We start from the raw sequence: 10,000 nt of genomic DNA on the forward strand, positions 1-10,000 counted from the left end.
GATGTGTTAAGTGTGTCCTGTCAAGCAGCAGGGGGGGGTGGGGGCTCAGTGTGAGCGGGGGGGGGGGGCTCAGTGTGAGCGGGGGGGGCTCCCGTATGTAAGGCTTGTTAGGAGAATGTATGTCGAGTGAGGTGAACGATGCACCGCTTTATACCTCGTTGTTGTCGGGCAGAAATCTCTTATCTCCACATTTTAACTTTTTGTGTTTTTTCGTAAATGAACGTCCTACTTGATCATACTACAGCGTCACATAAAAGCATCAAAAGTAGCAGATCTACAAGCTCGAAACGCGTCGCGAAGCGACGCGTTTCGAGCTTGTAGATCTGCTACTTTTGATGCTTTTGTTGAATTTGCATCCTGAAAAGTAACAGTTTTGCACATATGAGGTTTTCACCTGACAGACGACCTGCATTATGCATGTAGAAACAAACTAGACCCTCCAGAAAAACGTGGGCAGAAATCCTTGATTATGCGGGCTAAAACTCTTGATTATGCGGGCTAAAACTCTTGATTATGCGGGCTAAAACTCTTGATTATGCGGCCTAAAACTCTTGATTATGCGGCCTAAAACTCTTGATTATGCGGGCTAAAACTCTTGATTATGCGGCCTAAAACTCTTGATTATGCGGGCTAAAACTCTTGATTATGCGGGCTAAAATCCTTGATTTTGCGATGAAATATGCAGGTTTTTTTGCAATGTTATGCGGTGAAATTGCGGGAAGTTGCGAAATATGCGGCAATATGCGATGCGAAGCGCATATTATGCGATGCGATGTGCGTATTTTGTGATGCGATGCGGATATTATGCGATGCGATGCGGCCTTTTTGAAAAAACGTTACCCCCGCATAATTATGCGCCATTTTGCGGTAAATTCTGCGATCGCATAATCACATTTTTCTGGAGGGTCTAACAAACACTAATATGTATTCATTGTTTGTTTAGGTTTTGTTTAGTGTTTTTAGGTTATACAGAATACACTGTATATAGAGACACACGGGCGGAAACGGAAGGCCTACAAATTCACGCCCACTTTTGAGACAGCGCTGCTACTCGGGGTCCGTTACAACGATGAACTGCAGCTCTCAATGCAATCTTTATGAGAGGCATTGTAAAATACCGTCATTTCATTGGTTAACTACTGAGGCTGTAGCGACTTTTTTGGTGTTCTAATAAAGTGTCCCATTTGTTTGATTTGTCCTTTTTAATGTCCCATAACTGTCATCTCGATATACTACCCACAATATACTATAATATACTCCATCAGTATGTCAAAACCGCTAGCATCGGAGATCTAGACTTTAAGTGGTCGCATGGTATATACGTCACGGACGCATCCCTTGAGGTTTTCAATACCCAGAAAACTGGCGAAAGTGGACGTTTTCAATATGTTTTGGTCATTATCTCTGGAACAGAAGGTCCAATCTGCTCAGTTCAAAGCTTGTTGGGTGCGTGACGTTGAGGACATTAAGCACGCAATGACACATTTTCGGGTTATTTGTTTTTTTTTAGGGGAGGCGAGATCTTAGTTGGGCAGGCGACCGCCTGTCCTGCCTCTACAGTGTACGCCACTGGTCGGCGCTCGGCGCTCGTAAAGACAGTGATGTCACTGAAATGAGACAACTTGTCTGTCTGCCGTCTACCCTCTGCTGTGTTAACATTATGGGTAACTCGTTAAAGTGGCAAATTAAATGTGAAACACATCAACTATTAAGAAAACAAGAAGATATGTTGACAAAGACACTCCATACATTTGGAAACATATTTTTATTTAAATCAATATCGTCTCCAGTTAATGCAGGATAATTTTAAAAGTAGGCTAATTCTCATATCCTCTCATAGGGAATGCATTGAGAGCTGCAGTTCGTCGTTCTAACGGACCTCGAGTAGCGGCGCTATCTCAAAAGTGGGCGTGAATTTGTAGGCCTTCCGTTTCCGCCCGTGTGTCTCTATATCACAGCATATCCACGGGTAACTCTAACCTATTGCACCATTCTAAATATAAATGATGACATATATCAAAACATAAGATCAATCAATGGTAGGTATGTAGTATACACATGAGGTAAGACAATGGTAGGTATGTAGTATACACATGAGGTAAGACAATGGTAGGTATGTAGTATACACATGAGGTAAGACAATGGTAGGTATGTAGCATACACATGAGGTAAGACAATGGTAGGTATGTAGTATACACATGAGGTAAGACAATGGGAAAAAAAGGAAAGGGCTGCAAAGTTTAATAACATTCAATAAATAAAATAAAGGGGGGATTATACTAAATATCTGAGTTGCCCATTTTTTGCCAAATGGTGTAGAAGTTGAGGGCACAGCTTCTTGTAGCTGAAAGCGGCACTATGTAACTTTGTTTAATGAATAAAATGTAATTTAGTCCAATCTCTATGGTAGAGTATGTTAATACCATACAACGTATACTATTGGGGTGGTTGTATTTGGTCTTCCTGCTCTTCTATTGAGACATTTAGATCGTGTCAAAGGTCATGTCTCACCTAGACACAGGATCTGACACAAAGTTTGACCTGATGGGGTCACGATTCTAATTTATCCCCTGAGCAAGCAGACAGGCTCTATTAGCTCAGCAAATTCAGCACTTGCGCAGGAAACCGGTTCAAATCCTGGGTAGAAGAGGAAACTTTAACAACCTTTTGTTCTATAGTGAAATGGTGCATAAAAGATTCATAGTCCATAAGTTAGTGGAAAGCTTCCTTTCCATAGAGCAGTATATCTATCTCCTAACAAAAGCTAGCATGTTTGAACCACATGGGTCGAGACAGAGATCCCACAGTATCTGTGCTAAATATTGCTATTATGGCAAGAGGATCTGTTAATCTGTTCTTTTTGGACAGAGCCAAAACATGACAACAGAGGCTGGTGTTGTTCCACAGCCTTCACAGTTGGCAGGCCTGGAATTCCCTCACTTTAGGAGGAAGGCCACTTGGCCTTTGGTGTGCTACTGTGTTTTTTTCAGGGCAGGAAGGTCTAAATGCCAGGGCAGGAAGGCCATCAAATAAGTCCATGGAAATAATCCATTTAATGTTTAACGTTAAGGATGGTTTAGTTTTTTTTAAGTGCAGTAACCCATTAAAACCGGGAAAGATTTTGTGTCATTTTAGATTTTTGCGTTGGCAATTCAAAAACAGCAGATATAAAAGCTCACAGATCACAGCTGCGAGCTTGTACATTTGCTATCTTTCAACATTTTTTTTAAATCTTGAAAGTATGAGAACTACTGATTTAGAACCTCAGGTCTTAATGGGATAACTATCAGTGAAATAACGAAATGAATGAATACATAACCGTGCCTGTTTATTTCCCCCAAATAATGTATTGGAAAATGAGCATAATTTGCAGTATTATATCTCATACTGGTCTCAATGTTTGTCTCATTCAGTCCTGGACTAATAAACAAGGTGACTGTGTGAAGCAGGATCACGTGAATCACATGACATTCATTCACACATTCACTGTGTGAAGCAGGATCACGTGAATCACATGACATTCATTCACACATTCTAGGTTTTATTGCATGTTTCACCACAAAGTCTCTTTTCATTCAAGATGTATTTCTGTTGTACCGACTTTAGTTTACTCTTTTTTTTTTACGGTTTAAAATAAATATTTCTTAATGAAATTGAATACTACTACTACTAATAATACAAATACAAATATATTATTAAGACTTTATTGATAATTAATTTGGGTAATAAAAAAAGAAATCTATCTATCTATCTATTTCACTGATACACACGTACTGTATGCACGCACACAGTACACACACACACACACACACACACACACACGCACACACACACACACACACGCACACACACAGGCCGTGTCCTTGAGTTTTAGTTTAGTTTCTGAGTTTCACTGTTGTGTGCTGCATGTTATCACAAAGATGTTTAAATCAATTGGAGGTGCTTGACTTTTTTTTTTTACATGTTTTTAACATGTTTTTTATGTTGGACATGGACAGCCATTTTTTGCTGAATTAAATGGCTTGGTCCCTCTGCCATGATTGTTTGGCAATGCGTAGTTACTGAAAATATGTAGCCCCCCCCCCCCCTCCTCTAACAATGCCTCTCTCGTCACACCCACACAGATACAGGTATTAGTCCTACAATGGTCCTCCTGTTTGTTTCAGTTGTTGCTGCTAACGTTCATATAGCGACAGCAGCTCATATCTCTCTCTCTCTCTCTCTCTCTCTCTCTCTCTCTCTCTCTCTCTCTCTCTCTCTCTCTCTCTCTCTCTCTCTCTCTCTCTCTCTCTCTCTCTCTCTCTCTCTCTCTCTCTCTCTCTCTCTCTCTCTCTCTCTCTCTCTCTCTCTCTCTCTCTCTCTCTCTCTCTCTCTCTCTGACTGTCTACAGCGTCACTTTGGCTGCGGTGGCGTTTTAAGCTGCGGCGCGGTTCACCAGCCAGGCTTGAAATCAAACCTAGCGACTGGTTATATATGCGCTGTGATGTCGTCCAATCAGAATGTAGAATATCAACCACAGAACTGGTGTCTGACAGCAAAACAGTGCAGAGGAGCGCTGGTGTAAAGTAACTAAGTACATTTACTCAAGTACTGCACTAAAGTTTCTTTTTTCTGTGTTGTATGTTTAAAAACTGTGCGCGTGTGTGTGTATGTGTGTGTGTGTGTGTGTGTGTGTGTGTGTGTGTGTGTGTGTGTGTGTGTGTGTGTGCACGTGCGTTAGTGTGTGCGCGAGCATGTGCGTGTGTGTGCGATGGCTGGATGTGTCAGAGTGATGGACAGAGGAGAGGAAGTGAGGTCACAGAGGAGAGGAAGTGAGGTCACATAGGAGAGGAAGTGAGGTCACATAGGAGAGGAAGTGAGGTCACATAGGAGAGGAAGTGAAAGAAGGACAGAGAAAGAAAGGAGGAAGAGGAAGGCATAGAGGAGAGGAAGAGAGGAAGATGAAGAGTACAGAGTGGATGTGACAGGGTGTGTGTGTCTGTGTCTGTGTGTGTGTGTGTGTGTGTGTGTGTGTGTGTGTGTGTGTGTGTGTGTGTGTGTGTGTGTGTGTGTGTGTGTGTGTGTGTGTGTGTGTGTGTGTGTGTGTGTGTGTGTGTGTGTGTGTGTGTGTGTGTGTGTGTGTGTGTGTGTGGGGAGAGAGAGAGAGAGAGAGAGAGAGATAGAGAAACAGTAGCTTCACACAGAGGAACCAGAATGATGGATAGAACTGCGTCGGCACCCTCCCCCGATCCAATCATAGATACCAGGGGATGGAACAGGAACACACACACACGCACACACACACACACACACACACACACACGCGCACACGCGCACGCACACACACACACGCGCGTGCACGCACAACACAGTCCAGACTAGCCTATGGCCACCATCTTCTCTGATGTGACCCACATCATCATCATACACACACACACACACACACACACACACACACACACACACACACACACACACACACACACACACACACACACACACACACACACACACACACACACACACACACACACACACACACACACACACTCCTCATAAACACACACTCTTGTGGGCACTGTGCTCCAGCTACACAGTGAGATGTCGTGGCCAGTGAAGCATTGTCTGTCTGTCTGTCTGTCTGTCTGTCTGTCTGTCTGTCTGTCTGTCTGTCTGTCTGTCTGGCCTCCTTCTCTTCTCTTCTTAGCTCCTTGTTTTCATGTGTGTTTCCTCTTAAAGGCTGATTCACTGTAGTTGCTCACTGATCTACAAGCTCACAACGCGCCGCAATGCGAAGCTTGTAGATCTGCAATTATTCCACTGCACAACATAAGTATAAATCAAGCATTAATAATCTCTTCATCCTCACCTGTCAATAATTGGCTGGTTTCCTATCCTCCACACCTCCCTCCCTCCCTCCATCATTAATCCCCCCATCCTAATTATTCGGTTCCATGTTCTTCCTGTTTGTGTCTTAATCTCTCTTTTGTTAGACCAGTAGCAGACCTCGGCATGACTTGCTTTTCCTTGCAGTGCATTCTGGGATTGAAGATGAAAGATTCTTTATTGTTACAAAGAGTCTTAGCCTCTTTCAAAGTGAGGTAAGACAGGAATAATCACACTTACACAGACAGGACAGATAGGACACTTACATAGACAGGACGGATAGGACACTTATACAGACAGGACGGATAGGACACTTATACAGACAGGACGGATAGGACACTTATACAGACAGGACGGATAGGACACTTATACAGACAGGACGGATAGGACACTTATACAGACAGGACGGATAGGACACTTGTGTCATGTTACTATGACACAGTAACATGTTCTATTTTTTGTAAGAATTAGAACATAAGAAGTAGAACATTCCCAACATTCCCAAGTCTGAGGAGCACTTTTTCTAGTTAAATACTGTTTTACTTGGGACATGTGTATGATTTTCACATTGGCATTATTTACTACTCACTCACTCACTCACTCATCCCATGGCCTAGGGCAGTGGTTCTCAAACTTTTTCATGTCAAGGACCCCCAAAGTTACACTTATTAGCCCGCGGACCCCCATTTGAAAAGATAAGCCAGGGACCCCAATAAGAGAAGGTTTTTACAGCTCTCTAGCGGTGATTTTCAACCATTTTATTTTCAAGGACCCCCAGTTTGACATGCATTAGGCTACGGACCCCCATTTAATGGCATTCATACCTCTGGGACCCCAATTCATATTGTAAAATCAATGTTAATGTAACTCTGAGAGTGTACAAATGGAACCAAATGGACCCGTTAGGGTCCATTTGGTTCCATTTGTACACTCTCAGAGTTACAGACTCATACGGGTCCATTTGGTCCCTGTCCATCATTTAGTTGGGGACCCCCTGGAACTCCCTCAGGTACCCCTGGGGGTCCCCGGACCCCACTTTGAGAACCAACGGCCTAGGGGGCCGTAGAGGTGTCATGGTGGATCATGGACAGTCATGGATCTCCAGCGCGGTAGCCTCGATCCTCTGCTGTGCGCTGCAGAGGGTTTGGAAGCTGCAGCCAGTCCATTCCTTGATGTTGTCCATCCAGGACTTTCTCTGTCTGCCTCTTCTTCGCTTTCCCTCTACTGTCCCCTGTAAGAATAAGATGGTCTTTGACAGGGAGGTGTGTCTTGTGACATGACCCTACCGGGCCAGTCTACCACCTTTTACTGTTGAGAGTAGAGACTCCTGTTCTCCAGAGTACAGCTGATGCTTTACAGCTGGTTGATCCCTAACTGGTCCTCACCAACACCCAGTCTGTCTATGGCTCCAAGTAGCAGAGTTTCTGCGGCCCACACCACGGCGAACTGCTTCGACCGTCAGGCTAAATTAAAATAGAAGGGTAGTCAGGGGGTCTCTGGCCCCCCGGTGAAGAGCTTAGAGAGGAGATAGGCACCACCAAGCGTATTTGCCTCATCAAATGTCATGATGGAAAAACAGTCAAGTATTTATTTGCTAACTGTTTTATGAAAGTAATAAGCCACGCGATGCCGTGATTTACAGTGATTCGTGAAGCGGTTTCTTAGCGGTACATTACAACGACATGAGAAAATAGCAATAGAATAATAGAATAACACTGAAATAAATGTTGCTTTATCAGTGAGGTGAGTGGTGCTGCCAATGCATTCTCTAAGCTCTTCACCGGGGGGCCAGAGACCCCCTGACTACCCTTCTATTTTAATTTAGCCTGGCCTACAGTACTTGTTGTTAACTAGTTGTACGAACTCTTGTTTTATTTTTGTATTGTTTTATTGGATCTTGTTTAGTCGATACACTTATTTGTTTTAGCTCTCGCTCATTTGATTTTGCTATTTTGTCTCTTCTGTTTAAGAAAGTAGGTAGCTGATATATGTCACTTTTACCTTAGTGCTAGGTATACTCTTAGTTGCTTGTTTTTACAGGAAATGCACTTAAAACTTCTGGTGATTAGTAGTTTTCGTTCCCTACCTATGTTGAATACACTTATTGTAAGTCGCTTTGGATAAAAGCGTCTGCTAAATGACTGTAATGTAATGTAATGTAATGTAATGTAATGTAATGTACGAGGTATCGCTATTTCGGCCATGAGTTACTTGCAATAGTCCGGTTTCCCTCTCTTTTTTTTTGGCCAGGCGTTCAGTGCCTCCTGAGCTTGGGGCCCTGGTCTGCGTCTGAGGCCCCTAAAGCCTGTGCATTAATGAAGCCTGGATGTAGGCCTACATGCAAACAAAGTTGTGTCCAGTACTTGGACCCACATGAAACAGAACACCCGTTCTACTTGACCCGCTTCTGTTTCTAGTCGGTAACGGGAATCAACGGGTCAAGTAACCAGAGTGAACCAGAAACCTTTAAAATGTGCAACAGATGAGCTTGTCTCCATGACGATGTGGTCATGTGATCCGGGTCACCGGTCACCTGATCAGTCCAGAGGATGAGTCAGCAAGGGTCTCGGTATCGCCCGGGGTCAAAGGTCAAAGATCAAGCAGAGGAAATCCCTGGACAACCACAGTTTTGGTACAGTACAGTATGTCATGTGGGAATGTTTAGATTCAGATTCAGTAATTACAACTGCTTTGGTTTTCGTTTAGTAAATGCCAGGAATTCTGTTATGGGGCAGTGGTGGTTCTCAAAGTGGGGTCAGGGGCTCCCCAAGGGTCCTTGAAGGCGTTTAAGGACTTTTAAGACCTTTTTAATACCTCAGAAAAGAAAACAATATCATTATTGCATCAAAAGTAATCATCAGACTCTACCGGTATATTATAAAAACTGCTCAAACTTTGGCCAAATTGTCAAATAAATAATATAAGAAAGAGGCAAACATGGTGAAAATATATGTTTTCTGTCAAACTAAATGTAATGCCTCAACTCCTACTGTACACCCCAAAGGCTTGTCAGGGGGGGGGGTTCACAGTTCAAATAGGATTATTTCGGGGGGTCACGACCTGAAAAGGTTGAGAACCCCTGGTTTAGGGTGGATCAAGAATGATGATCATTCTAAAGGATTGCATGCGTGCATTTGTGTGTGTACGTGTGTGTGTGTGTGCGTGTGTGTGTGTGTGTGTGTGTACGTGTGTGTGTGTGTACGTGTGTGTGTGCGTGTGTGTGCGTGTGTGTGTGTGCGTGCGTGTGTGTGCGCGCGCGTGCGTGTGCGTGTGCGTGTGTGTGTGTGTGTGCGTGTGCGTGTGCGTGTGTGCATGCCCCTAGCATGTTCTGTCCCTGTTGACTCAGTGTGTTTACATATACAGCATTCCACTGTTTCCTGTGGCTGCACTGACCACTTCATATCTCTCTCTCTCTCTCTCTCTCTCTCTCTCTCTCTCTCTCTCTCTCTCTCTCTCTCTCTCTCTCTCTCTCTCTCTCTCTCTCTCTCTCTCTCTCTCTCTCTCTCTCTCTCTCTCTCTCTCTCTCTCTCTCTCTCTCTCTCTCTCTCTCTCTCTCTCTCTCTCTCTCTCTCTCTCTCTCTCTCTCTCTCTCTCTCTCTGTCTCTCTCTCTCTCTCTCTCTCTCTCTCTCTCTCTCTCTCTCTCTCTCTCTCTCTCTCTCTCTCTCTCTCTCTCTCTCTCTCTCTCTCTCTCTCTCTCTCTCTCTATGCCGTTGGGTTTAGAGTTTCCTAAGTGGAACGTGATCTCGTGCTCCTCTTGTAACTAATGGTATTAGTGTGTGTGTGTGTGTGTGTGTGTGTGTGTGTGTGTAACTAATGGTATTAGTGGTTCATTATGCATATGTCATCACGTTCATTATTGTCTAAGTTAGTTCAGTGTGTTTCATGTAGTTTAGCAGCCATCAAGGTGACGGTTAGACAAGTTGATTACAATGTGATTACAACACTTATTGAGTGTGTGGACAAGAAAGAACAATAAGTTGATTACAATGCCAATCGAAGGTCCTTAGAAATGTGAATTTCAGTCATTTAGAGATTGCTCTGCATCCAAATGTAACCACTTTAAGCATCATTTATAGCCAATGGTCATAATGTGCACATTGTTATCGGTCAATCAGCTTTTTACACACCTGAGAA

The 10,000-nt window shown here is 43.5% G+C and overlaps 1 protein-coding gene across 2 annotated transcripts in view; it reads left to right on the top strand.

The window, feature by feature from the left end:
* The window catches only part of srpk2 (SRSF protein kinase 2), a 105,176-nt gene that overhangs the window by 15,814 nt on the left and 79,362 nt on the right, over positions 1 to 10,000 (top strand). The window lies entirely within an intron of this gene.

Source organism: Gymnoscopelus microlampas (assembly GCF_963454915.1).
Source record: "Gymnoscopelus microlampas genome assembly, chromosome: 6".
NCBI classification, from domain to species: Eukaryota; Metazoa; Chordata; class Actinopteri; order Myctophiformes; family Myctophidae; genus Gymnoscopelus; species Gymnoscopelus microlampas.